Source organism: Glycine soja, chromosome 20 (genome assembly GCF_004193775.1).
Source record: "Glycine soja cultivar W05 chromosome 20, ASM419377v2, whole genome shotgun sequence".
Classification (NCBI taxonomy): Eukaryota; Viridiplantae; Streptophyta; class Magnoliopsida; order Fabales; family Fabaceae; genus Glycine; species Glycine soja.
Genome location: NC_041021.1, coordinates 5,752,702 through 5,767,391, shown reverse-complemented (window position 1 = coordinate 5,767,391; position 14,690 = coordinate 5,752,702).

Sequence of the window (14,690 nt, the reverse complement as noted above, 5' to 3'; positions counted from 1 at the left end):
AGCCCACTAATCCAATTAGAGAAGGACTATTGCTTTCAACAGTTTTCTTTCCTATTCACACCTTAATTTTTAATTTCAAATCATTATATATATTATTTTTAATAAGCAACAAGTGATTATATTGGTTTCATATTTCTAGGAATTAAATTTTGAAAGTATATAAAATTTTCATCCGATGAAATATTTCAATTGTTTAGAATTTAAATTCCAAAAAACTAAAAAAAATACATATTTCCATAGGTTAATTTATGGAAGTCGTTTCTGCTTGAGATTATTGTTGTTGAGTTCATTGTGAATAATAGTTGATCTAGAAACAGATATATAATTAAAATTATTGGAAGCAAATTACATGTATCTATAATTTGTCTATAGGGTAGTTAAGATTGATTTCACTCATTAAGTGTTGTAAATGCGGGGCTGTATTTTTTGTGGAGCATCAAGGGAAAATGTTGTAGTGTTGTGACAAATGTCTATTTATGTGTGTGTATTGGCTTCTGATATTGCCCCTTTTTTCTGCTAAAATAAACCTTTATGGCAGTCTTTGTCGTTTATTATAGGTTCCCCTGGCAAATGGAAGTATATTAATTCACACTGATTTTAGTTTTATTTAGTTCAATTGGTCTATGTTTATGCTATTTTTTTCATCTAAATATTGAGTTTGTGTTGGCATAGGGTGGAGATGTTCCTTAGTCTGAAATGCTATGCACATTTTCCCTCTCTGTTGGTGCCATTGTAAGTCCTATACTTCTATATCTATTTATTATGACATTGGGTATATAATTCAATTTTGCCTCTTGAATTCAATTGGGTATGTCTAATTTTAAGGTGGCTATGGAATTTTAGGCAAGATGGGCTCATAGAGCTCTTTGGCATGCTTCCTTGTGGCACATGCACGAGGTATGCTTCCAATTCTTCAATTTTTCATTTTTTATGTGCCTTGATCCAATAAATTATTTTGACAACTCAACAAGGGAGTTTTTCTTTAAAAAAAAATCTTATTCATTGAAACATGAGCTTGAATTGTTGCTTTGCCGTCATACCATCGAGCAAGAGAGAGACCGTTTCAGATCCCTCAAAAAATTTTATCTATTAATAGTATTTTAAAAATAAAAAAATAATTAATTAATTTATAAAATTTATTACGAGGAACTAAACATTTTTTTTATAAAAAAAGTATTATCCTTTTATGATTTTTTTTTGCATTAAAAAAGGCTTTATTTGCACTATACATTCACAAAATTCACATGCTTTTGTATTATTAAAAAATTGAAAATATATTGTAATTTTTTTGGTTGCACAGCAGATTTAAAATCCATTTAATTTTCGTGAGATTGGAAGTTTATGTCTTTTTTTTCATTGGTATTTACTTCACTAGAGGTTTTTCTAATGTTTTTTTTCTAGGAATTAATGGTGTCTTGTCTTTAGGACATTTATTAGCATTTTTTAAGAAGTATTGTTGGAATGAAAATAGTTAGTGTGTGTTTTTGCATTTGTTTGAGTTCGGGGACAAGTATAGGGGAAATTATGATGCTAGTGTTGAAGTGGTAATTAAAGAGCTATTATGCGTCGGTGAGGGGATACATGGATGAGTTGTTATGGGTAGTCACGTGGCTGCACAAGGCCACCAACAACAAAATGTACCTTGAGTATGTACACGTTGTTTTTTTATTAAAAAAACGCATTCTAAGACGGTTCTTTGAAAAATCGTCTTAGAATTACACATTCTAAGACGGTTTTCTAAGAAAATTGTTTTAGAATCGATAAAAAAAATAATATTCTAAGACAATTTTTCATAGAACCGTCTTAGAAAGTGTACCATTTTAAAACGTTACGGTTCTCTAAAGAACTGTTTTAGAAAGGTATCATTCTAAAATGGTTTTTAACTAAGAATCATTTTAAAATAGCATATTTTTCTAAGACAGCTCTCTAGGTAACCGTCGTAGAAAGTGTAGACTTTCTCCTACGCCGACGGCTAATAACCGATGTAAAATGCACAAAATAATCGACTTAGAAAGTGTTTTTTGTAGTAGTGCATAAAATTATTTATGTCACATTTGTATTTTAAACTATATTTAACAGAAAATCATTCAAAGCAAAGTTCCAAAGATTTGAACAAAATGTCATCTTTGATTAAAAAAAAAAAAAAAGCTTTTGATAAAATTCAAAATTATTAGTCATGCTTAGAAGAAGAAATGACTTATTAATGTTAGACCAGGAGCTTCAATCCCATGAAGGGAAAAGCCTCTGGAAAATGGTCAAAGTTATTCAATCAACAGTGTCTGGTTTGAGATTATCCCACAAAATTGGTAAACCTCAATAATTCCAAAATCCAAACTATAAACTTTTCAAACCACCCTTTATTTTAGTATGATTTTTTGACAATTGACTAGTTGTCAATTCCTTCATTTTTTTAATTGTTCATAGGTAAAATCTATGCATAAATAACTTGCTAATCCTTAAATTTTTCACATTCACCTAAACTTGTTAATAAATGGGGGTCTAAAATTTTAAAATATCAAGTACAATACATGCCTCTACTATATTGTCTTCCTAAGCAGGATAATAAAAAGCAAAGAAAGGCAAGAATGAAATTAATGAGCAATATTACTGGAAGTGCCAGAGTTACCAGTTCCCTTGCATCACATGCCCAAGCACCTAATACAACAAGAAACAAGAGTCACGTTCTCCCTTCCATGGTTTCTATACCAAAATAATTCTTTTTAATGATAACTTCCATCATGAAAAAAAGGATAGAAATTAATCAAAATTTCAAGGCAATTAGAAACCACAAAGATAAAGATATGACATTCCAAACATTTATTAAATGAAATAAGAATTGACTAAAGGGCATATCAAAATATGATGCCATTTTGATGGAACAACATCATCAATTAAATACAATTTACTCAGACACTTGTAAAAATATGTACCATATTGGTTTTCAGCATAAAGTTGGACACAAAATCCAAAAAAATGCATATTAAAAGTTAAGACCATTCATTTTTACGATCTCAAACTCTTAGATCACCTTATGTACTTCAAAAGTAACATGGCTCAACTCTCAAACACAAACAAACAAACTCCAACCAAAATAATAATAGCATAAACACAAGAACCCTAAAAACAAAGACAAAACCCTAAAACAAAGTCGTAATGAGAGGAGGTTAGAGTAAGTTATACCTTGAAGGCAGTCACATATTTCTGCCTCTTTCCTAACAACATCGAGAACAAAGTCAATCAACTAAGCACCTTCGTTGTCCCCCTGACACCTCCCTACCTCCCAGAACCTCGCTTCGATCTGGTTCCTGCATTGCCCTCCTGGATGTGAAGTACGACCCCCACGAAAACAACGACGACTTCAATGATGAGAGAGCAATGGTGCACGATACACTATGACGACGACTTTAACAATGACAAGAATCAAACATTAATCTACCGAAATGGGTAATACGGACAAGAACCAAACATTAAGCTAAACCTTACCTGAAACGATGCCGCTAATCAGTGGGGAAGAGTTATTGTGGTCTTGGCTAGGCAAAGACACACAAAGACACGAGAAAGGGAAAGGTTCTGATGAGTATGAGTAAACAAAGCCACAACACTTAACTTTCAAAGACAATTTTTCATTGAATTAGTGATTTTAAGGATGATCTCCCAAGAATCGTCTTCATTTTCGATTTCAACGTCGTTTTTTGAAAACCATCATTGAAATTTTACTAATATTTACAAAAATACCACCTAATTTTTAACAATGACGATTTTGATAAAACTATAGTCATATCACCATAGTTGAATCTTATTTATTTTAGTAGTGATATGTCGTTCGAACAGCATAATTTGATTAAAAATGAAATGCGATAATGTTCTAGAAAAATTGTGACTTTGTAGTGATTTGATAGGTTTGAGACATGGGACAATTGAGTAGAACTAATAAATTATGTCTCTTTATTATTCAAGTAAATGACACGAACCGAAACAATAAGAAAATATGATAAAACTGTTACTTTTTTCTCACTAAACGAGGCAAAGAAGTCAGTCTCTAGAGGTGTACACACACACAAGCAAACATCTCAATGTTCACACTACGGTTTTCTATGTGTATTGTGCTAGTTGCAATTAGAAGGGTGTGACCACTAAGGACCAACCCTGAATTGTGTTATTTTGTAGCGTATGGCCACATCTCATGCAACACATATAAATAGCACAAATCTAAGGTTAGAAGAGTGTCATATATATATATATATATATATATATATATATATATATATATATATATATATAAGGCCATATTCTAATGAATTAGCTCATTAAAAGCAATTTTGATCCAACCAACTTCCAATATTCCAAGTGTGGGATCCTATAGGTTCTCTTAATAATGGGTTCTTTCTCCAACTCAACTTTATTCATAGATTCTTAAGCCATATCTACCATTTTTTCTCTAATTTTAATTTGTATCATATTCTACATTCTCCATGATTGTATGTAAGACCCTAACAATTTACAACTCAAACAATAGTAAATGCTATGTTTGTGTACCCAGTGAAACTTTATTAAAAATTAAAAATAATTACATTTAAAAATTTAATTTAATTCATTAAAGAAATTTTGAATTATATGTTTATTATTTTATGCGACAAGTCTTAATAAAACTTAACTTTAATTAAAATCAAATTTTTACACTTTAAATTTATACTGCATGTGTACATATAATTTAATTACATGTTTTCCTAACATTTTTATAAAATATCGTGTTATTAACTTTGTGAGACCAAAATTTTTTTAAAATAGAGATTATCTAAGGACAAAAGAATTTATCAAGTGTGAATTTTCATTGTGTAAATTTACACTCTATAAAGTTACTTTGTGTCAGATTTGTACTGGGTGAGATTAATTTGGATTACACATTACTCTAGATAATTAGCACAATTATCTAGAATAATTAACTAGAGATTAACCGGATTTAGTAAAGCAAATTTACTTTGTTTGCTAATCCTACTTTAACCTTTTAAAGTTAAAATTGGAAAAGCAAAAATGCCCAACAATGGACATGGCTTGCACGTCCAACACCAACAGCTTATTACCCAAAGATTTATATGCTAATTAATCCAGCCTTAAAAGTCACAATGGTACTAGCAGCATAAAAAACCCATGAACTTAACTAAGCCACTTTGCCTCACATTTTGAATACCTCACCACATAGTCAAACCTTGACTGCTTTTCTTTTGGGTGAGCTGTCCGTGGAGCTCTTTGTTTGTTCCCTCACCAAATTCTTCTTCTTAGTTGCTTGCTAACAGATTGGAGTTCTTGAGTTCAAAGGAGCCTAAAACGTCCATTTTCCTTCATCATGTGCTTGGATCTTTATGGAGGGGTTATTCCATCTTCATCTTGCCTTTGCTTGTTTCATGAAGTTTTCTTTGTAAATGTTTATATATATATATATATATATATATATATATATGCTTAAGAACAACTTTTGTAAGCACTTCTTCCAAGTTTAATAAATTCCAATTTTTCATTCATCTCCTTTCTTCGTCTCTGCCGATCCTGTGTGACTCTGCCCCCGCTTTGGTTTCTCTGTTTATGAAAATCTGGGATTTGTAAGCCAGTCTCCGATGTGCCCTTGATAACTGTTTTTAACTTTTTAGTTCTATTTGCATTTATCATACTGCATTCTTACTTCTTATCTGTCCGTTGTATCCTTTTTCGCTGATCTCTAGTATCAGAGCCTGATGGGGAAGTAGGAATAGTGTCCGTAAAGACATATGTTAACTAATTTCATGGATTTGAACCTGTGTACAGTAATTTTAATTTAAACAGTATATGTTTGAACAGTATTTTTTGGAAGCACAACAGTCTGATATTTTAGTTGAATAATACTGTAGCAGTAAGACCCGTGGATGATGAAGGGCAGTAAGACTAAGGTGTATTGTTCAAATAAAATGTTAAGACATAATATACTGGTGGTTATGGAAGTATCGTTCAAACTATATTGCATGTTTAAAAAAAAAAAAAAAGAGGGTTTCTTAAATTTTTCAGATCCAGGAAATTTAGTTACATATATGCTTACAGAAATATTTCTATGGAACCATATGATGACAAAGATATTGGAGGATGAATTTATCATGTCTCACCTTTTACGTTCCTTTTCTCGCATTTCATTTAAATCCAACTCGTCTTCATCCTCTTCTTCAATGAACTCACCCAAAAACAACAATTTGCTTAATGAGCATGAAAACAAGACCCACGAGGTCGCCCCAAAACACAATCTCTTCGATGAGGAAGTCTGATTCAAAGATATAAATCAAAACATGGATGACTGGAACATTCCAGAAATCTCTCAGGATACACTGTATGTTCCTGAAACAATTAAAGAAAAACATAACTTTGATTATATAATCAGAACAGTAGAAATTAATATTCCTCTAGGAAAAGATATAGGGGAAGAATTCCATTTACTTTCAAACAAATCAATTTATGAATATAGCCGTAAGTACAAACATTTACACATCGATTGTGTTCAAGTAGCCATCAAGCCCTTAATTGATATGGGCATAGATGCAGCAGTTTTGATGTACCTTAGAGATATTAGGCATAATAAATTTAAAGATTCCCTAATCGGAAAGGTAGAAACAAGCTTAGGACAAGGTCTAGTATATTTCAACTGTTATCCAAACAAAACAGTGGTCTCATGGACAGAAACATTCTTGACTCTTTGTTCTTAAACATCCACTTTCATGGCCTTGACATGAAAGAATGATCAATTCCAACAACTTTAATTTATAGGATACAGTACAAGGTCATGAATACTTGTGCGTCTAGAGTCCTTTTAAAACCTCAAAAAGGAGAGACAACTTTGTTTATCACTGATATGACAAAGGTCAATGTTTCTCTCCCAAGGACAATAAAATGGGATGAGGTAACTCTTCCTGAAAAATGGGTCATGGATAAGGCCACACCGTCTGTTCCCCGACCCGCTCTGACCATTCAACAAATTAAATAGGATAACTCTGGTAAGGTAGAAATAACCTTTAATAGGAGAAATTCCTTTTCATCAAGAATAGAAGCCTCTAGGTCTAAATATGAATCAGCCAGAAGGTCTTTTTCGGTTAAAACCCATTCAATCCCAGTAGGATTAACCAGATCTGAGTCACACAACCAATTTCCTATTGTAAATCTCCAAGGATTAAATACTACATCTAGTATTCCTAGAACAACTTACAACCAAGAACAGGAGGACGACCAAAAGTCGATCCAGTCCCCAACCTATTCTTCTATAGAACCTTATGATGTTATCTAACAACTTTAGCATTGATAAGGAAACCCTTAGGAAAGACTTCTATTCTCTGGAGAATGAACCTTAAAGGAGATGGTTTTTCAGCATTATAATGTGGAAGCAAAGCTTTCCAAGTTTATTTTGATGGTGTCAAAGACTCAATTCAAGAATCAAGAGTCAAGCAAGTTTCAAGAATCAAAGAGTCATTCAATCAAGAATCAAGATTCAAGAGAAGACTCAAGATATGCAAGAACTTCAAGAAAAACATCAAGATAAGTATAAAAAGATTTTTGCAAAAGAAAAGATATAATAGCACAATTTGTTCAAAAGAATTTTTCAAAGAAAAATCTTTTACCAGAGTTTTTGCTCTCAACTCTGGTAATCGATTACCAGAAAACAGTAATTGATTACCAGATGCCCAAACAGTTTATAACTGTTTTACAAAGTAGTAATCGATTACCAATGTTTTTAAACATTGGATTTCAAATTTCAAGAGTCACAACTTGTGATAAAACATTTTCAAACTTGTGTAATAGATTACACAATATTTGTAATCGATTACCAGTGTTTCTAAATGTTGGTTTTCAAAACTAAACATGAAGAGTCACATTTGTTGATGTGTAATCGATTATACTATAATGGTAATCAATTACCAGTGATTGATCTTGAAAAATAAAATTACCAAAAGTCACAATTTTTAAAGTGACTAGTTTCTGAAGATTTTTTTAAAAAGTCACAACTTTTAAAGTGACTAGTTTTCAAAAGAGTCACAACTTTTAAAGTGACTAGTTTTTCAAAAGAAGTCACAACTTTTAAAGTGACTAGTTTTGAAGAAATTGCCAAGAGTCACAAACTTTTTACTTGAGTCATCAAATGGCTATAAATATGTGACCATGGCACAAATTTTAAGAAGATAACTTTCTGATTCATTTCTCAACATCTTTCTAAGAGTTTTTGTTCAATACTTGTTTTGTCAAGAAAAGTTCATTGGGAAAAAACTTCTGCTTATTATATTTTCTTCTTCTTCTTTCCTTCTCCCTCTTGCCAAAAGAATTCAAAGAACTAACCGTCTGAGAATTCTTTGCCCAAACATTGAATTCAAAGAACTAACCATCTGAGAATTATGTGTAAGAAGTGGGTAGCTTCTTGGTTGTAATAGTGAACACAAGGGAGGGTACATCCTTTGTGGTTCGCTTCAAGTAGAGGGTACATCTACTTGGTTGATCAAAGAGAACAAGGGAGGGTACATCCTTTGTGGTTCTTTGCTTGTAAAGGATTTTACAAGGTTATTGGAAATCTCAAGAATCGTGAGTTTCTTGGGGACTGGATGTAGGCACGGGTCGTTGCCGAACCAGTATAAAACTTGTGTTTGTTTTCTTCTTCCCTACGCTCTTTACTTTTCCGTTGTGCACTATTTATTTCCACTTTACTTTTGTCTAAGTTATTGTTTTTGTTCTTTACTTTCTCATAACTTAGTAGTAAAACTTAATTGAATCTAGTAACATTAAGAATGATAAATTTTTAATTAGTCAAGACACGTTCATAATTAATTCAACTCCCCATTCTTAATTATTCTGAGGCCACTCGTTCCAACATATAAGGGTACAAACAAAAAACAGATCCAAGACAAGTTCTATGAATTTGTCGAAAGAGTCAAAATTAATGTCCTTTTCTTTGATTGGTTCCATGCTTATACCATCAAAAAGGATATAGATTACCCATGGAAGCAAGACATCATAGGTGATCCAACAACAAATGTTATAACGAACTGGCAAATGAAAGATGGTGAGTTAGTCCAATCAGAATTACCTCCCACAACACAATATCAGTTACTGAATGTCAAAGACAGTAACAATAAACCTATCATGGCCATTCCGTTCAAAACAAAAAATGTCAATGAGGAAGTAACCTCTAAAGACATTAAAAGCCTAATGGAACAGGCAAATTATACCAATAAATATTTACAAGTTTTAGGAGAATCCATTAAAACTAAAGTAGTTCCTAAACAAAAATCAGTTGAGGAAGCTTCACCAAGTATTCCCATTGAAAAACCATTGTTCAAGCCTTTCAAAATTAGCGATAAAGCTAAACGAAAAATTAGGGAACTTAGAAAAAACAAGTCCTTAATAGAAGGAGTAGGTGGCAATAATAGTGAATTATTAAACAAGCTTGATAGTTTACTCAAAGTCATCCCCAAAACTCCCCAACCTTCAGAAGGAACATCAAAAATGGTAACAAGAAGTACCTCCAAATTAATTAATGTCCTCAATGAAGATAGTGACCAAAAGTCAGAAAATGCAGCTGAGATAGGTTCGGTATCAGAAAAAGACATAAATCCAATAAATTCCAAACACTGGAAAACACCCTCCAAGTTATATTATCAAAGACCAACTGCCCCTGACCTTCTACTAGAAGAAAGAGGTGAGGATAATTTTAAAATCTTTAGTGCAAATAACATTTATAAGTGGAACATAGATGCCCAAATGGAGTACAATATCATGAATACACTCCAACACATGACCATGGTAGCTACAACCTACCAAATGTCCCATGAGTGTTCGGAAGAAACCATTATAGATATCTTAGTGGCAGGATTTTCTGGACAATTAAAAGGTTGGTGGGATAATTATCTCACTAATGAAGAAAAATCCAAAATTTACAACGCAGTCAAGACGGATCTCAATGAAAAAGTCATTACTAATAACGATAATAAGGAGATTCCTGACGCTATTAATACACTGATATTCACAATAGCCCAACATTTTATTGGAGACCCATCTCTTTGGAAAGATAGGTCTGCAGAATTATTATCAAATCTTAAGTGTAGAATTTTAGCCGATTTTAGATGGTACAGAGATACCTTCCTAACCAGAGTTTACACTAGAGAAGATAATCAACAACCTTTTGGGAAAGAAAAATTTCTAGCCGGTCTTCCAAGATCATTAGGAGATAAGGTTAGAGATAAAATCCATAGCCAATCTGCTAATGGAGACATTCCATATGAAACATTAAGTTACGGCCAATTGATTTCTTATGTCCAAAAAGTAGCCCTAAAAATTTGTCAAGATGACAAAATCCAAAGATAATTAGCAAAAGAAAAGGCTCAAACAAAGAGGGACTTAGGTTCTTTCTGCGAACAATTTGGATTACGAGCTTGTCCAAAACAAAAGAAAAAACAAACCCCTAGGAAAGAAATCCATGAGAGTAAACCTGTCCACAAAAAGAGATTTCCAAGAAGGAGATACTCGCACAAACCGTCAACTAGTAAAGAAATGGAAAATCCCAGACAAAAGTTAAAATAAAAAATAACATGTTACAATTGTGGAAAACAAGGCCACATTAGCAAATATTGTAGGTTAAAGAACAAACTAAGAAATCTTAACCTAGAACCAGCTATCGAAGAGTAAATAAATAATTTGCTCATAGAAACTTCGGAGGAAGAAACAAAAACTTCATCCTCCATGCTCTCTGAAGAAAATCTCAACATAATCCAAGAGGATGACCAACTATCATCAACGAATGATGATGGGCAAATTAACACTCTAACGAGAGAACAAGATCTTTTGTTTGAAGCAATCAATTTTGTACCTGATCCCTAGGAAAAGAAAGTTTTTTTGGAAAAATTAAAAAAGACCCTGGAAAATAAACCCAGACAAAAAGATTTTATTACAAATAATAAATTTGATGCTAGCAACATATTCAAAAGGTTAGAAAATACTTCAGCAAAACCAAAAACAATCCAAGATCTTCAAACAGAGATTAATAATCTAAAAAGAGAAGTTAAAGAACTTCGACAACAACAAGAACTTCACCAAATCATCCTTTCTCAACTTGAGGAAGATAGTGATTTTGAAAGTGTCAAAAACAGTGAAGAAAACCAAACTGAAAATTTGGAAGATGATATGTTTATGGGATTAATCAACAAGTTTAAAATCCAAAAATTTTACATAAACATTAAATTTATTATTAATGATTTTGTTTTAGGCACAATGACCCTATTTGACATAGGGGCTAATTCAAATTGTATTTTAGAGGGATTAATTTCCACAAAATTCTTTGAAAAAACTTCAGAGAAACTAAGTACAACAAGTAGATCTCAATTAAAAATCAATTACAAGCTATCCAATGCAATCATTGAAAACCAAGGTCTTGGGATTAATACAAACTTTCTTCAACTCCCTTCATTAGAGCCATGTTTCCCATTCAAATATCTAACGAAGGAATAACTACAAATCATTTAGGAAGAAAAATTATATTTAATTTCTCTACCAAACCAATCTCCAGAAATATAAATCTTATAGAAAATAAGATTAACCAAATTAACTTCTTAAAAGAAGATGTATCTTTTAATAATACTCAAATACAACTGGGAAAACCCCAAATAAAAGAAAGAATTCAATCCTTGTTAAGTCATATTGAATCAACTGTCTGTTCTAATTTGCCACATGCATTTTGGGATAGAAAGAAACACATTGTCGATCTCCCTTATGAAAAGGACTTTAGGGAAAAACAAATTCCCACAAGGTGCATATTAAAGGATTTTTCCAATAGTTTCCCTAAAATAGATACTAATTTAAATTAAAGATAATTTTAATTTAAAATATATTTTATTTTAATATCAAATACCCTGGATTGAAGTATTAATTAAAAAATATATCATACTTTTTAAAACTTAAATCACTTTTAAAAGAGTATCAACATATTTCAAATATTTTTTTTCATTTTATTTACTTAAATTCACCACAATTAGAGAAAAAAGATCAAATATTGCTAATTAAACTAATTATCAACTTAAAGTCACCATAATTAGAGAAAAAAAATCAAATATTGCTAATTAAACTAATTATCTACTTAAATTCAATAGCTAATTAAATTCAAATTTGAAACATTAAATTTTAAAAAACTCAAATACTTTTATATGCACAAATTATTATTGCATTAAATGTAATTATATTAATAAATTCAATATTCTTATTTATAATTTTAAGAAATTAATTTAGGGATGACATATTTTTAGGAGAATTAAATTACACTCCTGAATTAAACTCATTATTATCGTTCCAGCATGTTATCACTTCAAATTCAAATTCAATTAAATTTTTTCATCGTCTACATAAAACCTAACACATCGCTGCAAATACCAATGGATCACGTCAATTTGGTTTCGTAAATCTGAAATCCCTTTCACTTCCACACATCCTTCCTTTTATCAAAACCTTCTTTCATTCTTCTGACATTCTCATGCTATTCTTCTACAGCCAAGTAATTATTTGACCCTATTCTTATTTCTTTTTTTGTATTTCTCTGTGAGGATGCTTATTTTCTATTCATTTTTCCTTTTTTTAAATGTCATTTCTACTTTTTTTTGCCCTCATTTTGTTGTTAATATTTGTTTTGTGTTCAACTTTTCCTTTTGTTTTGATATCCTAGGTTGACGAAACAATAGACTATTGCTCAATTAGTTGAAGATTTATAATCAAATTATCACATAAAATCAAGAGTTAATTTGTCAAAGATTGATCAAAAGCACAAGTGAAACCTAGATTTTAAAGAAAATGACAATAGGACTACAAAAGACCGTCCAAAAAAGACATAATGGTGAGCCTATCTATCTCTCTATACTTTTTGTCTATTTTTGGATGTTAATGTATTTCTCTATCTTTTTACTACCTCTCAGATGAACATGAGCAGCTTTGAGAGAAACAAAAGTGGAAAAAGAGAAAGAAAAAAACAAATATAAGATAATTTTGAACAGTAACTCATTTTATTTAAAGTTTGCGTAGTTAAGTATTATTTTTAATTCAAAATGACATCATCCAAATACTTTGTTTTTATTAGAAAATGCGTAAAATATATTTGATTAAAAGTAAATTTTGACTAATGAGATTATGCAACTTATACTATATTTAATAGGACGAATTTAGCACGGAACTCACATGTACGTTGACGATACTTTAAGAATATTTAGCCCTAAAAGCTAATAACTAATGAATAATATTGGTGAATAAGTTTAATTCTAAGATGTGGTGAAAAATGTTTTGAAGGTTACAATTGAAATATCCTAGGCTAGAGAATTAATTTATCACCCTATTCAACCTATCCATTTTTTTGTTGCAGGTATCTTTTTGAGAGCGAACGATACTGCAATGATTAAAACCGGGCGAAAACATTATTATTAGAATACGGTTGCCAGTTTTAATATTTTTTTTCAATAGATGATCTTCAAATTTCTTTAAAATTACAATTTCAAATTATCAAATTACAATTTCAAATTAATCAAATTTTTAATACAATTTTGTATATAATTAACAAAATTTCCCCCTTGCATCGCATAGGTACGTACTATCTAATAAATAAGTAAATAGGAGATATAAAATTTGTTGAATGGCTGGGATTGAACAAAGGTGAAGGAAAAAGGAAGAAAAGAAAGGTCATGAATTCAAACATTTCGACCAATATTTTTAACAAAATTAATAAATTAATATTTGTGATAAAAAAAATTAAAATAAGTAAATAGCATTTTTCTAATTAAATCAATGTGGACGTGGCTCTTCGGATTCCTCTTATTGTGTTTCCTTTTCCTTGTCCTCCTTTAGTGAAATTCATTTCTTTCACTCATTTCGAAATCTGTTGCACATTCTGTTGACAAAATTGGTGTAAATCTGCCCCACCACCCACCGGAACTACAATGTAATATACGAATTTCGGCTCTAATTTCCCAATCTTTGATCATGACATGGGACCCATATTTGAGGCTATAGATATAATAATACTTATAAACACATAATTTGTTCAATTCTAGAATTTGCTGAATTACAGTTTCTAATAAGAGGTGCCATTATAAGGGGTTACAACAAGGTTTTCTCTAATAAGGTTTACCAATCATTGCAAAATATTAAAGCATGGAACTCTTCGCAACAGTGTTGTCAAATGCATCCAATAAAACTTTCAAAAAGCAGGTAAGATTTTTGTAGCTATATATACGACTTGAGGATGGTGATACCAGCCTCAAACAAAAAGGAGATTGAGACGTGTTTGATAGAAATTATTTGATGAGTAGCAACATCATGCATGCTATATGCTAATTAAAGGATTCAATATATTTTTAATTTTTATAATTTAGTGTTTTTTTTACTTATAAAATGTTATTTTTTTCGTTTTAATTTTTATAAAATGTGTCTATTTTATTTTTTATCCTTAAAATATTTTAGATAATGTTTTAACCAGTAAAAAAATATTTTTTATCAAAAAAATAAAACAAATATATTTTATAAGTACTAAAAGGAAAAAAAAAAACTATAAGATTGAAAATAAAAAAATACTAAATTTCAGGAAAAAAAATACATTTAAGTCTTAATTAAAACCACCAAGTAATTACTAATATGCTTTCTATAAAACAACTTCAGTCTGGCCTCAA